At 38.2% G+C, this 14958-nt stretch overlaps 1 pseudogene; it reads right to left on the bottom strand.

The window, feature by feature from the left end:
- Positions 1 to 13170, bottom strand: part of LOC102841376 — a 150762-nt pseudogene extending 137592 nt beyond the window's left edge.
- Between the last annotated feature and the right edge of the window lie 1788 nt (positions 13171 to 14958).

The following is a 14958-nucleotide window of genomic DNA, read 5'->3' as shown; positions in this document are numbered from 1 at the left end:
TAATGTATCAAATCTGTTCTTCAGATGATCTCTAAATTCAGGTGGGATTTATTTAAGGTCATATTTTGGCTCTTGTGGACTTGTTTTCATTTTCTTCAGCTTCAGTCTGAATTTGCATAAGGGCAATTGATGGTCTGTTCTACAATCTGCCCCTGGCCTTGTTTTCTCTGGTGATATGGAGCTTTTTCCATCATCTCTTTCTGCAGATGTAATGAATTTTTTTTTTCTTTTTCTGTATATTCCATCTGGTGAGGTCCATGTGTATTGTTGTCTGTTAGGCTTTTTTAAAAAAAAACTTATTTGAAATGAACAAATCATTGATTTCACAGAATTCTATCATGCGATCTCTAGCATCATTTCTATCACCAAGGCCATATTTTCCATCTAATGATTCTTTGTCTTTGTTTCCAACCTTTGCATTACAATCACCAGTAATAATCAATATATCTTGATTGCATGTTTGATCAAATTTAGATTGGAGAAGTTGGTAGAATTCTTCTATTTCATCCTCATTGGCTTTAGTTGTTGGTGTGTAAATTAGAATAATAATAATATTAACTGGTCTTCCTTGTGGGCACTTAGATATTATCCTATCACAACAACATTGTGCCTCATGATCGATCTTGATATGTTGTTTTGACCATAAATGCAATACCATTCATCTTCATTTTGTCATTCCTGGCATAGTATAAACCATGTGATTGTCAGATTCATAATGGTCAATATTAGTCCATTTCAACTCATTAATGCCTAAGATATCAATGTTTATGTGTTCCATCTCATTTTTGACAATTTCCAATTTTCTTAGATTCTTACTTCGGACATTCCATGTTCCAATTATTAATGTATATTTTTAGCAGTTTCTCTTCATTTTGAGTTGTGCCCCATCAGCAAATGAAGGTCCTGAGGGCTTTACTCCCAAGGAATTTACTCCATTTGTATCATCACGGTCAGCTCTACTTCAGAAAAGTCATAGCCTTGAAAACATTTGTAGTAGTTCTACTCTGCACACATGGGATCAGTATGAGTAGCAATTGACTTGACAGTAATACCAACATTCCCATTTTATAGGACTATGGTATATTAATAAGGAGCTCTGTTAGCATAATGGTTATGAGTCGGGCTGTTTACCTCAAGGTCAGCAGTTCAAAACTATGAGCTGTTCCGCAGGAGAAAGATGAGGCTTTCTGTTTTCATAAACATTTTCAGTCTCTTAAACCCTATATAGGGTCACTATGATTTGAAACCAACTCCACAGCACACCACCACCACCATGGCATACTAATAACCTCACCCTGGCTCTCTTTAGTCCTTTTTCTTGTTTATTTTTCTCTATAGCATATTTCATCATTAGATATAGTATACATATTATATTTTTGTAATTGGTTTGTTTATTGTCTGCTTACTGGCAGTATAATACAATCTTCACAAGGGAAGAATTGTTGTTGGTTTTGTTCAGTGCTGCACTGGTGGCACCAGTGTAGTGCTGGCACACATGATTGGTAAGTATTTACTGAGGGAATCTGTCACTCTTTCAAGAGTCCATCTCATTCTCTTGCTTTTATCATCCTTTCCTCAGGGTCTTCCTTTTCTTCTTTGTTTTACAGAATAGTGATCTATTTTTACTTATGTTGCCTTGTTTCATGATGGTTTGTAGATCACACTATCCAGGTATTTGGAAAGAAGGCAAGTTAATATTGTTATTGTTATTGTCAGTTATTGTTGTTAAGTGCTGTTGAGTTGGTTTTGACTCGTAATGACCCTGTATATTGTTTCCAAGAAGTGGCTGGTGGGATTGGACCCCTGATGTTGTAGTTAGCAGTCTACTGCTTATCATATAGTGTCTTACTAGGACCTCAGTAGCTCGCTTAATCCTTGAACATTTTTTTCAGATGGAAGCTGCTAGTTTTATTTCAGAATCCATAGAAAATAATTTTCATATGTAAATAATGACAACTTTTTAAAACACATGCTTAGAATGCACTGTAATAAATGTCTTACCTACTTTTTTCATTTAACCCTTGCAACACATCTGTGGGTCAATATTAGTAACTACACCTTAAAAAAACCAAGGCACAGACTGGTTATCACACATAATAAGTATTCATATTAATACTAGAACTTGAACTCTGGTCTTGTTGACTGCAGTGTTCATGTGCCAAACAGTAGGTGCACCTGTAGACTGATTGGACTTGGTATTACAAGGCCTTCATTGTATATGTGTTCATTCTTTTATCTTAAAGAAAGTAACTGGTGGTTCTGTGTTGCAGACATTCTTCCACTTAATGATAATAAGAGCTTATTTTAAAGAAGAAAAAAATACTGTACAGGGTTTTATGTTAAAGATATGGTAATAATGTCCAATAGCAACTTAATTGGTAGATAAATACCATATACTAATGTTTACAGTTTATAGCGCCGTGAATTGTTTAATAAGGGGCTCTAGTTACTACCAAAAAGAAGAGACTGAAGAGAGTGTGTTTTTGGACCAAGGTTCCTGCACTGGAAACCTTCTAGATCCAGGAGACAGAGAGTTGTAACACTGAAGATGGCAAGAAGCAGCAACAGAGAAATGCCAACAGCAGAGGTAGCAGAACCAAGACACTGGCAGGGGATGATGTGGTGGTCTTCCTGGCTCGTGGAGCAAGAAATCTGAGTGCCTTTTGTCAGGAGGCTTGTTGGAAAATGGGGTGCCTCTGGGCACTTATTGGTAGAACTAAAGAGCTTTGTCACACTCATCCAAGCAGGGCAGAGGCCAGACTGAGGGTCAGAGAGAGACTTGACTACAGGCATGGTTGAAAAGAGGTTCTGATCACAGAACTGTATACTGAGTCATTTCTTATCCTGAATTTCTGTCTCTTCCTTAATAAACTCCATGATTGTAAGTATGGCCTATGAGTTCTGTGTGCCTATGGTAATGAATTATCAAGTCCCCAGAGAAGTAGAAAATCCCAGTATCAGTATGTGAGTACAGGTGGTGCCAAGATTGGTAAAAAAATGTTGGAGAGAGGAGATCTTTGTGTGATCTTTGTCTCATAGGAATCAGTCTTGAGCTATTGATGTTAATGATCCTCCTCTCCGCTTGTGATGTTAGAGGAGGTTAGACACATCCCCCACTATGCCATTTTTACATATTTTGAGCCTGATATAGAACAATAGTTCTTAAACTTTGTAGAAAGACAAGCTTGTAAAATTTCAAAAATTTCTCTCAGCCCTAGAGATTCTGACTCAACTGCTCTGAAAAAATCAGTGTATTTAACAAGCCTCCCCTAGAGATTTTGATGTTATTGGTACTTGACCAGAGTTTAAGAAATACTAACAAGGAAACATCAGGAAAAATACAGAATCAAGGGTCTTGTACGTAGCAAGGGTTTAGAAAAGGGGTGGTGGTGTTGCCTTGAGAATATGGTAAAGATAATTTGGAGTTGATGAGTTGGTCCTCAAGATAAACCAAACATAAACCCATTGCTGTTGAGTTGATTCCAATCATAGCAACCCTGTGTTGTTATTGTTGTTAGGTGCCATCGAGTCAGTACCAACTCATAGCGACCCTATGCACAGCAGAGTGAAACACTGCCCGATCCTGGGCTAACCTCCCCATTGTTGCCACACTTGAGTCCATCGATGCTGCCACATGGCCAATCCATCTCATTGAGGGTCTTCCTCTTTTTCTCTGACCCTCTACCTTACCAAACATGATATCCTTCTCCAGTGACTGGTCCTTCCTGACAATATGTCTGAAGTATGAGAGACGAAGTTTGGCCATCCTGGCCTCCAAGGAGCAGTCTGGATCTATTGGTTCTTTTGGCAGCCCATAGCACTTTCAATATTCTCCTCCAACAGCATAACGCAAAAACATCAATTCTTCTACAGTCTTCCTTATTCACTATCCAGCTTTCGCGTGAATATGAGGTTATTGAAAATACCATGCTTGGGTCATGGCTTAGTCCTCAAGCTGTCATCTTTGCTCTTCAACACTTTCAAAAGGTCTTGAGCAGCAGATTTGCCTAATGCAATACATCATTTGATCTCTTGACTGCTACTTCCATGAGTGTTGATAGTTGATCCAAGAAGAAAGAATGAAGTCCTTGACAACGTCAATTTTTTCTCTGTTGATAAGAATGTTGTTTATTGGGTCCAGTGGTGAGTATTTTTGTCTTCTTTATATTGAGATGTAATCCATATAGAAGGCTGTGCTCTTTGATCATCATCAGTAAATATTTTAAGTCCTCTTCACTTTCCCAAGCAAGGTTGTATCATCTGCATATCGCAAGTTGTTAATGAGTCTTCCTCCAATCCTGATGTCACATGTTTCTTCATATAATCCAGCTTCTCAGATTATTTGCTCAGCATACAGATTGAATAAGTATGGTGAAAGAATTCAACCCTGTCGCACACCTTTCTTAATTTTAAACTATTCAGTGTTCCCATATTCTGTTAGAACAACTGACTCAGTACAGGTACAGATTCCTCATGAGCACAATTAAGTATTCTGGAATATTCATACTTCACAATGTTGTCCATAGCTTGTCATGATACACACAATTGAAAGCCTTTGCATAGTCAATAAAGCACAAGTAAACATCTTTCTGATATTCTCTGCTTTCAGTTAAGATCCATCGGATATCAGCAATGATATCACTCATTCCATGGCCTCTTCTGAATCTGGCTTGAACCTCTGGAAGTTATCTTTCAATGTATACTTGCAGCCATTTCTGTATTACCTTGAGTAAAACTTTACTCACATGGGTTATCAAAGAGATTGTCTGATGATTTCTACATTCTGTTGGGTCACCTCTCTTTGGAATGAGCACAAATATGGATCTCTTCCAATCAGTTGGCCAGATAGTTGTCTTCCAAATTTCTTGACAGAGATGAGTGAGTGCCTCATGTGCTGCCTCATTTTCTTGAAAGATTTAAATTTTTATTCCATGAAGAATTCCTGGTCCCTTGTTCTTTGCCAATTCCTTCAATGTACCTTGGACTTTCTCCTTCAGTATCATTGGCTCTGGATCATATGCTACCTCTTGAAATGATTGAACATTAACCATTTTCTTTTGGTACAGTGACTCTGTGTATTCCTTCCATCTTCTCTTGATGCTTTCTGCATCATTCAATAATTTTCCATAGAGTCATTCAATAATGAAAGTAGAGGCTTGAATTTTTTCTTCGGTTTCCCAAACTTGAGAAATGCTGAACTTTTCTTCCTTTTTGGGTTTCTGACTCCAGATCTTTGCACATTTTGTTGTAATATTTGGCTTTATCTTCTCGAGCTGATTCTTGAAATTTTCTGTCCAGCTCTTGTACCTCTTCATTTCTTCCATTTTCTTTAGCATCTCTACGATGGAGAACAAGTTTTTGTGTCCAAGGCTGTAAACTTTACAAAAACTGACTATCACATCTTTTTCCTATGGAGTTGTTGATGGATTCAAACAAAGGTCTATTCTCTTTATAAGACTCTACTTCAAAGGGGAATAGGATTGGACCAATCCTGCTCTGGTGTGACCTCATTAACCTTACAGAAGACGTCTGTAAAGAAAGCCCTATTTTCCAAAATAAGTTTATTTTCACAGGTACAGAGGTTAGGATTTCAATATATTTATTTAGGGGACCCTCTTCAATACATCACAACTAGTTATTTTCCTTATAGTAGATATACAGATCATGTAGGTGAGGTGCTGGCCAGCTGCCTCTTAAGCCCCAAACCAAAAACTCACTTCAATCGAATCAATTCTGACTCATAGTGACCCTATATAGGGTTTCTGAGGCTGTAAATCTTTACAGAAGCAAACTGCCTCATCTTTCTCCTTCAGAGCAGTTGGTAGGTTTGAATTGCCAACCTTTTGGTTAACAACCTAACACCTAGCCCACCGCCCAATATTAATTGGTAGGATTAGAGGAGGGGATCACTATAAAACTCTACTTGGAAAGTAACTCTCAGTGAGCATCCCTTGCCTATGTCAGCCTCACAGAAGTTACTCAAGACATATTTGCTAAATTAAAAGGAAAGAATCTTGCTTATAGTTTATGGACATTGTCTTTGAGTACAGTACATTTGAACAACACATTCTAATGACAAAAGTCAGAGACTATTTCTGTAAACAAGCTGGACTGGTTACAGTAGGTTGAAAAAAATTGAGCATTTCATCTCACAGCCAAGATCATTATGTTTATTTGAAGAAAATCCTCAAAATGATTAAGTTTTTTTAAAAATAAAAACTTAAAAAGTATATGCCCCACTATTTCTCTTCTTCTGTAGTTCAGCCAGAGTCTAATTTGAAAACAAGCCAACACTTCTCTGATTGGCTACTTTTCATATCCATAAAGAACAGTCACCTATACTATGCTTCTGCTTTTAAAGAATTTATGTTCCATTGGGTGTGTGTGGTGGGGAATAGAGCTGCTATTAGTGTTCTCCTTGTTTTTTTTTTTTTTTGGTACTGATTCTTTTTTTGCTACTGAAAATGCAATACCAAGTAGAAGCTAAAGTCATAAGGCTCTGGAAAAAGGGGTGTTTTCTAAACACAAAGCCAACAGCTAAGAAGATGAAAGGAAGAGTTGGAAATAACCTAAATGCTCCTTAACAAATAAATGGATTACCAAAATGAGGTATGTTGGTTGGCTGGTTATATGCATGGAGTCAGTTCTGACTCATAGTGACCCTGTATAGGTTTCTGAAGCTGTAAATCTTTATGGGAACAGAAAACCTCATTTTTCTTCCATGGAACAGCTGGTAGTTTTGAATGGCTAACCTTGAGTTTAGCAGACCAACTTGTAACCACTAAACTACTTAAAATGAGGTATTACATGGTATACCATGTAATAAAATATTATTCAGTCACAAAGTTGAATATTATTCAGACATAAAAATAAATTCTGCTACCGATAATTGAAACACAATTATAGTAATACATCAACAGAAAACTGTCAGAAATTCAAGCCAGATTCAGAAGAGAACGTGTAAGAAAGAATATAATGACTGATGTCAGATGGATATTGACTGAAAGCAGATGAATACCAGAAAGATGTTTACTTGTACTTTATTGATTATGCAAAAGCATTCAACTATGTGGATCATAACAAACTATGGTATCATTACAAAGAATGGAAATTCCAGAGCACATATTTGTGCTCATGTGGAACCTATATATAGACCAAAAGGTAGTCATTCGGACAGAACAAGGGGATACTGTATGGTTTAAAATCAGGTAAGGTGTGTATCAGGGTAGTAGCCTTTCACTATACTTATCCAATATATATGTTGAGCAAATAATTCGAGAAATAAGATTATATGAAGAATAATGTGTCATAAGGATTGGAGGAAGACTCATTGACAACCTCAAATATGCAAATGACACAATCTTAATTATTGGAAGTGAAGAGGACTTGAAGCATTTGCTGATGAAGATCAAAGACTACAGTCTTCAGTATGGATTGCATATCAGTGTAAAGGAAACAAAAATCCTCACAACTGGACCAATAATTAACATTATGATAAATGGAAAAGGATTGAAGTTGCCAAAGACTTCATTTTACTTGGATCCACAATTAATCCTCATGGAAGCAGCAGTCTAGTAATCAAAGGACATATTTAATTAAGTAAATCTGCTGCAAAAGACCTTGTTAAAGTGTTAAACAGCAAATATGTCATTTTGAGGCCTAAGGTGGACCTGACCTAAGCCATGGTATTTTCAATTACCTCTTAAGCATGTGAAAGTTGGACAATGAATAAGGAAGGCCATAGAAGAATGTATGCACTTGAATTATGGTGTTGGAAAAGGATATTGAAAGTACCATGGACTGTTGAGGAACAAACAAATCTGTTTTGGAAGAAGTGTGACTGGATTTCTCCTTAGAAGTGAAGATGATGAGACTTATCTTCTATATTTTGTACATGTTATCAGGAAGGACTGGTCCCTGAAGAAGTATATCATATTTGGTAAAGTGAAGCATCAAAGATGAAGAGGAAGACCCCCCCAATGAGATGGATTTACATAGTGGCAGCAACAATGGGTCCAAACATAATAACAATTGTGAGGATGGTTCAGGACCAGGCAATATTTTGTTCTGTTGTACATAGGGTTACTATGAGCTGGAGCCCACTCAACAACACCTAACAACTACAGCAGCATAAAGAAAAATGAAGTCTTAATGTAAGCTATAAGTATCTGTTTATGGTAATGGAAACTTGACAAAAGATGGTGGTGATGGTTACACAATATGATTAATGTAATTGGTGTTACTGAATTGTACATGAAAAACATGCTGAATTTGCAAATGTTGTATTATATGTATATATTTTTTGCCACAACTGAAATTTATAAAAAGACGATGAAAGGGAGAACAGCTGCTTCAGTGGCGGTCACAGCCTTATGTGGATCCTGATTGTGAAGCCCTTGCTACCACTTGTGCTGCTGGTGAGGTCTCTTACTCACACAGGGGAAATTTCCATCTGCCAGTCCTCTCTGGGATGTATCTCCTCATTTGTACAGGGCCCCTGCAAGAAGACAACTGTAATGTGTCAATTTAAAAGACAAGAAACAGTGGAGTTATATAAAAGAGAATTACATTGCATCAGGATAATTATGTGAGTAATTTATTTGTGCAATTCTTAGTATAGAAAACAGATCTGGGTACAGTAATCTGGAGGATTACAAAAAAGTGTTTTCACTTTTCTCATCAAAATTAGTTTTTTAAAGCCAGGAAACAAAACCAAATTAGTAACACGATAAATAATTGTGTGCTGGATTCATCAATAGAATGAGTTGTTGAACTCACACAAGGTTATTTGTTCTGTTTCAGGAGCACAGATGGTTTCCTAGTGGCTTCTTGCCACTTTGGCTTTCAACTGGCCTTGCTATTTTCCACTGAGGAGAGTCTGATTGTCTCCACCACAACCCCAAGTTTAAGCAAAAGCAAAATGTTGGCCAACTGGTGTTCCTGATGTCCTTGGTAGTGGACATACTGCTGTAAGTTGAGGGAGCAAGGAAGAGTCTCAAGAACATTTTATTTGTTGTAAGAATAATTTGGAAACTGCTTCTAAACACGAGGGAGGAAGGTTAATTTTTTTTCAAGTTTTATTGTGAATTATATGATTGTTTACATGGGAGATCATTAGTGTTACATTCATCCTATCGTATATTGTTTCATTGCCATGGTTACAATCCCCTCCACCACGCATCACCAGTCACCGAAAGGGTACATCCTACAAGCCTGCTCTCCTTCTCCACGCCCCCCGCTCCCCCCCCGGGTTGTCAGCACACAGGCCCTCTCCCTCTCTGGGACCAGATTCCCCAGCTGTTCCATTTCTCCACGTCATCATCTCTGCCTCCATCTCAGGGATCACTGCTTCTCTGGGTAGGGTCCTGCTCTCCGCTCTTCTCCCTTCGTGGTTCCAGGGACCTCCGCGCCTATCATGCAAAGTTAATCACTCCCCTCCTTGCCACAAATGTCTACTTTTACATTTATAGCCTTCACAATCAGTCCTGGTAACAATTATTCACCCTTGTATCACAAGAGACCTATCCGCATTTCCTTTCATCAGTCCCGCCTAGACAGATTGGATACTACTCACTGGAAATTCTACCTTCCTCCACACTCTCTGGATCTAGGTTCCCTCTTGAAAGCTTGTAAGCCAGTCACTTCTTGCCTTTGTAACCCCCCATTTTGGATAACCAATGTCCAAGTTGCCCATCCCTGTCCACTCTGTGTATGGAGGGGGTGGGAATGATCCTTGCTGTAAAGATTTGTTCCCTCTTTTGAGTTACTACATCCATAAGTATAGGTCAAATTCATCAAATTGTATCAGATTACTCTTTTTTCTCTCTTCTTCTTCTTCTAGTTGCACTCTGATCATTCAGTCATTGAAGCCAGGTCAAGTGGGTATTATCTGCAAGTGTGGGCGTTCTTGTGGATGTTCCCTCTTTTCTTATCCACTGGACACTTCACTCTCCACTCCAGTCCTCCATGGCCATGTCACTGACTCTGGGCCCAAGAGTCCCCAGGTCTTGCCACACTGCTGGCCAACCAGGTCTCCACCTGGGTTCACAGGAGTCTATTGAATGTTGTAGGGCTTAGCTCGCAGCCTCCTAGCTGTTTTTCCCTCATTTCCCCTAGTTGATGGTGAATGTGGTCACCCATCAGAACGTGTATTCCTGTTGAATCTTAGTCTTGGAAGGGGGTTTACTCTGAGGGGACCTGACTCCTTGCCTTAATGTTTCCTGGGTGGGCAACTTGCTTTTTCTTGTAGTAATCAGTTGGTCTGCCTGTATTGTTTTGTATTATTCCTGTCAGTCTTTCTTTCAAGAGGTATCTTCTGTTCTTCTAGCCACTCCAGGCTGGTCTGCCCATCCTCTCAGGGGGAAATATCCCACCTCTGAAGATTCTGGATGCTGTTCAGGATTCCACCTATAGTTTTATGTAATGCAGAGACTCCGCAGGTAGCCTCTTTCACTGGGCACGTTGTATCCCCATTTTAGGTATCCCAATCCATTATAGGCAGAAGACGGACTTACAAACTTTCTATGGTGATATTTCTGGCTTTTCCTTTCTCTCCCCTTCCAGTTTCTATTTTATAATGTAATGCAAGGAAAACCAAGATTCAGAAGACAGTCAAGCATCTTAACATTATTTCCCCCCTTTTCCCCATTCCAACCATGTCTCAATCCCTGTATCCCAGAGCCCTGTTGTTCCAAGGTTGTGCATACCTCATTATTTACCTCTGTCCCACTTAACCATGCAAATCTGGAGACTTGTTCTCCCATCTGCTTTGTTCTGAGGAAGGTTAATTTTGAGAGAGAATGAATGAATGAATGAACTTATGCACACATGTTGTGTTGCTGCTTTGTATTGTTTCGCTCTTCAGTCTAAATATAGACACTTATTTATCAGGATTTGTTGGTTTATGTTGCTGATGATATATAGTAATGCTGCAAGTATGGGAAGAATGCAATCTTTTTCTTTTCAGACTTTTTTTCCTTATTCGCCTTGATTTTGCATATCTTGTCAAGTAGTTTGTTGAGTGACAAGTAAATCTCTCAAGTCTCTTCAAATACTCAGTGATACTATATTTTAATCAATCCTCTTAGTGGTGCTATTCTTGTAATGAGGCAGGAGAGGAAAGAAGATGCAAATACAATTACATGAGGCCCTAAATTCACTGTCCTATGGTGTGTCGGAAAGCAGTTAGGATCACAAAACAGAAGCTGCCCTTTATATTTCAGAAAATGGTAATGAATTAATAATAATAATAAAAAAAGAGTCACATTATGAACAGAATACTTGAAATGCACCCAGAATCAATTCTTATCCACATGGTGAAAGGAAATATCAGGTCACTCTGGCCCCAGGTAACAAAGTGGGGTCAGCACTGGGGTGTGATTGAGATCATGGTCAAGGTGGAAGGAAGGCTGAATCTGTTCAGGAAGAAATTAAGCTTATCATAAGCATATTCTAATCATCCCATGCCAATGAGGTTGTCAGGTGTTTTTTTATTTAATAGTAGAGACTGCATCTTTTTGGAATGGAGCCCTCACTAGTCTTTTGAAGGGAGAAAGAAAGGAGAATGGACTTGGTTATTCTGTGAGGAGAGGGTGGATAATCAGGGAAGCATTAAGACATCAGCACCTTTGAGAAGTGGTCCTTGATAATTAAGTGGGACTTTCTTCCTTCTTGATCGCTGATCTCTATTCATTTTGGCTTTTTTGGTTGGGTTTTTGAAAAAAAACCCCAACAACTCAATCACTCCCCTCTGCACTGGTTGCGACATTCAATTGTTGCTGCTACTTTCCTCTGGCATTGTTAGTATAATTTCAGACACAGAGAAAGAGATGAACCTTACTAAAAGCCTCAAAAGTAAATAATAGAAATGTTGAGGAGAATTTTCTTCTCCACCTACACGACTTTGTGGGCCATTTACACAGAATGTAAGCAGTTCAGGGATTGCACAATCTGCTGGGAAATAAGAGGCTTTTGAGGTTACTATAGGATCATTCTGAGTAGGAATCAACTCAATGTCAGTAGGTTTGATGTTTTGGTTATAAATTGCAGAAGGAGTCCCTGGGTGGCACAAATCATTAATGTGCTAGGCTGCTAACCAAAAGGTTGGAGATTCAGGTCCACTCAGAGGTGTCCCAGAAGAAATGGCTGGTTATCTACTTCTGAGCCAGCTATTGAAAAATTCTCTCATAATATGGGGTTACCATATTATGAGTTGGAGTTGACTCACAGGCAAATGATATTGGTAAGTAGTGAATATGAATAATGATAGCAGTTTTTGCTTGAATCTTTTCTATGATTTTCCAGTTTGTTTCCCAGTCTCCAGTCTCTTCTTCCTATTCACAGTTCATTCATATTATAGTCACTAAATTACTCATCCTCTGGTTATGCCTGGATTGTGTTACTCTCATACCCCAAACACTGTGAACCTCCTGAGTGTTCACCAGATGACATTTGTACCATTAGTCTGGAGACTCAAGGTCTTCTGCTGTCAGGTCCCAACTTACCTTTTCAGTTTTGTGCGACTTCTTCTCTAGTGGTCCCTCCAGATGCATTCTTTGCCTGCTCTGTATCTCATGAGGCTGACTTCTATGGATTGTCTCATATGTATATGAAAGATGGACAATAAAAAAGGAAGAATGAAGAATTGTGGTATTGGTAGAAAATATGGCATACACCTTGAACTTCCAGAAGAATGAACAAATAAGTCTTGGAAAAAGTACAGTCAGAATACTCCTTTGAAGCAAGGGTGGTGAGACTTTGCCTTGCTTACTTTGGAGGGATCAACTGCTGGAGAAGGACACCATGCTTGGTAAAGTAGAGGGTCAGTATAAAAGGGAGACCCTTAATGAGATCGACTGACTGTAATAAGGGCTCAACATAAATATGAGTGTGAGGAGGTACAGGACTCGGCAGAGTTTTATTCTGTTATGCAAAATTCATCCCTCCTTGACTCTACGGGTCAGTACTATCTTGATAGCTAATAGAATTAGTCACTTTTACCTTTTTGAATTTCATACAAATGCGATCAAACACTAAGTGCTTTGTTGTATGTTTGGTTTCTTTTGTTCAGATTGTCATCAATATTGTTTATAATCTGCCACTTCCTTTCAGAATTACTGGATGGCCCTAAATTTTGTTACCTTTTTCTCTGGGGTACCCTTCAGAAGACATTTTGACGGATTTTACTCCTGTGATTAGGTTATTTTGATTAGGTTAAAGTTGACCTTAAGAAAGAGAGATTGTCTGAGTGGGCTTGACATAAATGCAAATAGCCGAAGAGGGAATCAGGTATTCAAAGCATGAGAGGGATTCAGTATATTGATGCTGGCTTCAAAACGGAAGGGGCCACTTGGAAAAAACCTGAGTGGTCTTTACTAGCTGAGAGCACCCTTCCGGGTACACCACAGTCCTAAAAACACAGGAATTCAATTCTGCCAACAACAAAAATGAGTTTGAAAGTAGAATTTTACTTCCAGATGTGAACTCATCCTGACTAACACCTTTTATTCTGCCTATGAAACCTGGGCCAGAGAACCCAGCCAAGCCAGGTTGTACTTCTGACCTATAAAAGTATGAGCTAATCAATGGTATTCTTTAAGGTACCAAGTTTGTTATAATTTGTTACTCAGCAGTAAGAAACTTACATTGTCCTCCAACTTTTTATTGACTTATAGATAGTAATCCCCCAAACACTATACAAGGGGGCTTCAAATAATTCATGGAAAAATGAAATAAAAAGATAATGGAATTTTTCCACAAACTTTAAAACCTTCTATAACTAGTTTATTACAGAAGAATCATCAGGAACTTTGGTTTAAAGTTAGAAATTTTATGGGTGCTTTGCTAAGAATGTTTTATGGCTAAGATGGATTTTAAATACATCAACTTTCAAGACAAAAATTATTCTGTTGTAGTATTATGAATTTTATATTCAGGCTATCAGTTCAAATCTTTGCTTAATGCTCTGCACACATAGAAAGTCTGACTTCCAGGTCCTTGACAATGAGTTTGGAACCAGGCTCTGGGTATTATTAGTTGTATGCCTTGGGCAAGTTAGTGACCACTTATAAAAACCTCACATTCTTCGTTTATAAAATGGGCAAAATAATGCCTACTTTAATTTTATGTGTCAATTTGGGTAGACTATGGCACCCAGTTGTTTAGTCAAAAACTAATTTAGATGTTGCTGTGAAATTATTCTGTAGATGTGATTAGCATCTGCAGTCAGTTCACTCTAAGTATAGGCCATTGCCTTCGATTTTGTGTGTGACGTTCATCCAATCAGCTGAAGGTCTTAAGAGCAAAAACTGTGATTTCTGAAGAATGGATTCTGCCTCAAGACTGTAATACAGAAATCCTGCCTACATTTTCAGCCTATTGGCCTGCTGTACAGGTTTCAGACTTCCCATTCTTTATATATTCGAAGATGTTGTCTAGTATGAGACAGTGTCTTCAAAGGATCTATCTATCTATCTATCTATCTATCTATCTATCTATCTATCTATCTATCTATCTATCTATCTATCTATCTGCTATATACCTAGCTTCCCACTATGTACCTACCTATCTATCTCCTGTTGTTTAGGTTTCTCGGGATAGACATGGCATCTTTAAGGACTAGAGTTGAGATATAGAAAGTACTGTTCTACTTCCTCACACTTTCTTCTGCATTTATCTTTGCTCTTTAATCTCTTTCTTTATAAAAGATAGAGATATCTTTTACAATGTGAATTTAATACATACACTAAAAATAAACAAAGGAAAGGAAACAGTTAAAAAGAAAAAAAGTTTTCTGGGTATCAGCTTTTTGTGTGAAGTCGCTTGTCTATGAAGTTACACTTGGTACCATAAGAATGCCAACAAGAAGTGTTATCTGTTTCCAGGGAGTTGAGATAGGAGATAGAGTGGGTTCACATGTACAACCTTCTTATTTTTGTGTTTGCCCAATATCCTCTTTTT

This window comes from Chrysochloris asiatica, unplaced genomic scaffold (assembly GCF_000296735.1).
Source record: "Chrysochloris asiatica unplaced genomic scaffold, ChrAsi1.0 scaffold00002, whole genome shotgun sequence".
NCBI lineage: Eukaryota > Metazoa > Chordata > Mammalia > Afrosoricida > Chrysochloridae > Chrysochloris > Chrysochloris asiatica.
The sequence above is the reverse complement of the archived record's forward strand: the minus strand, read 5'-3'. Positions and strand labels throughout refer to the sequence as shown.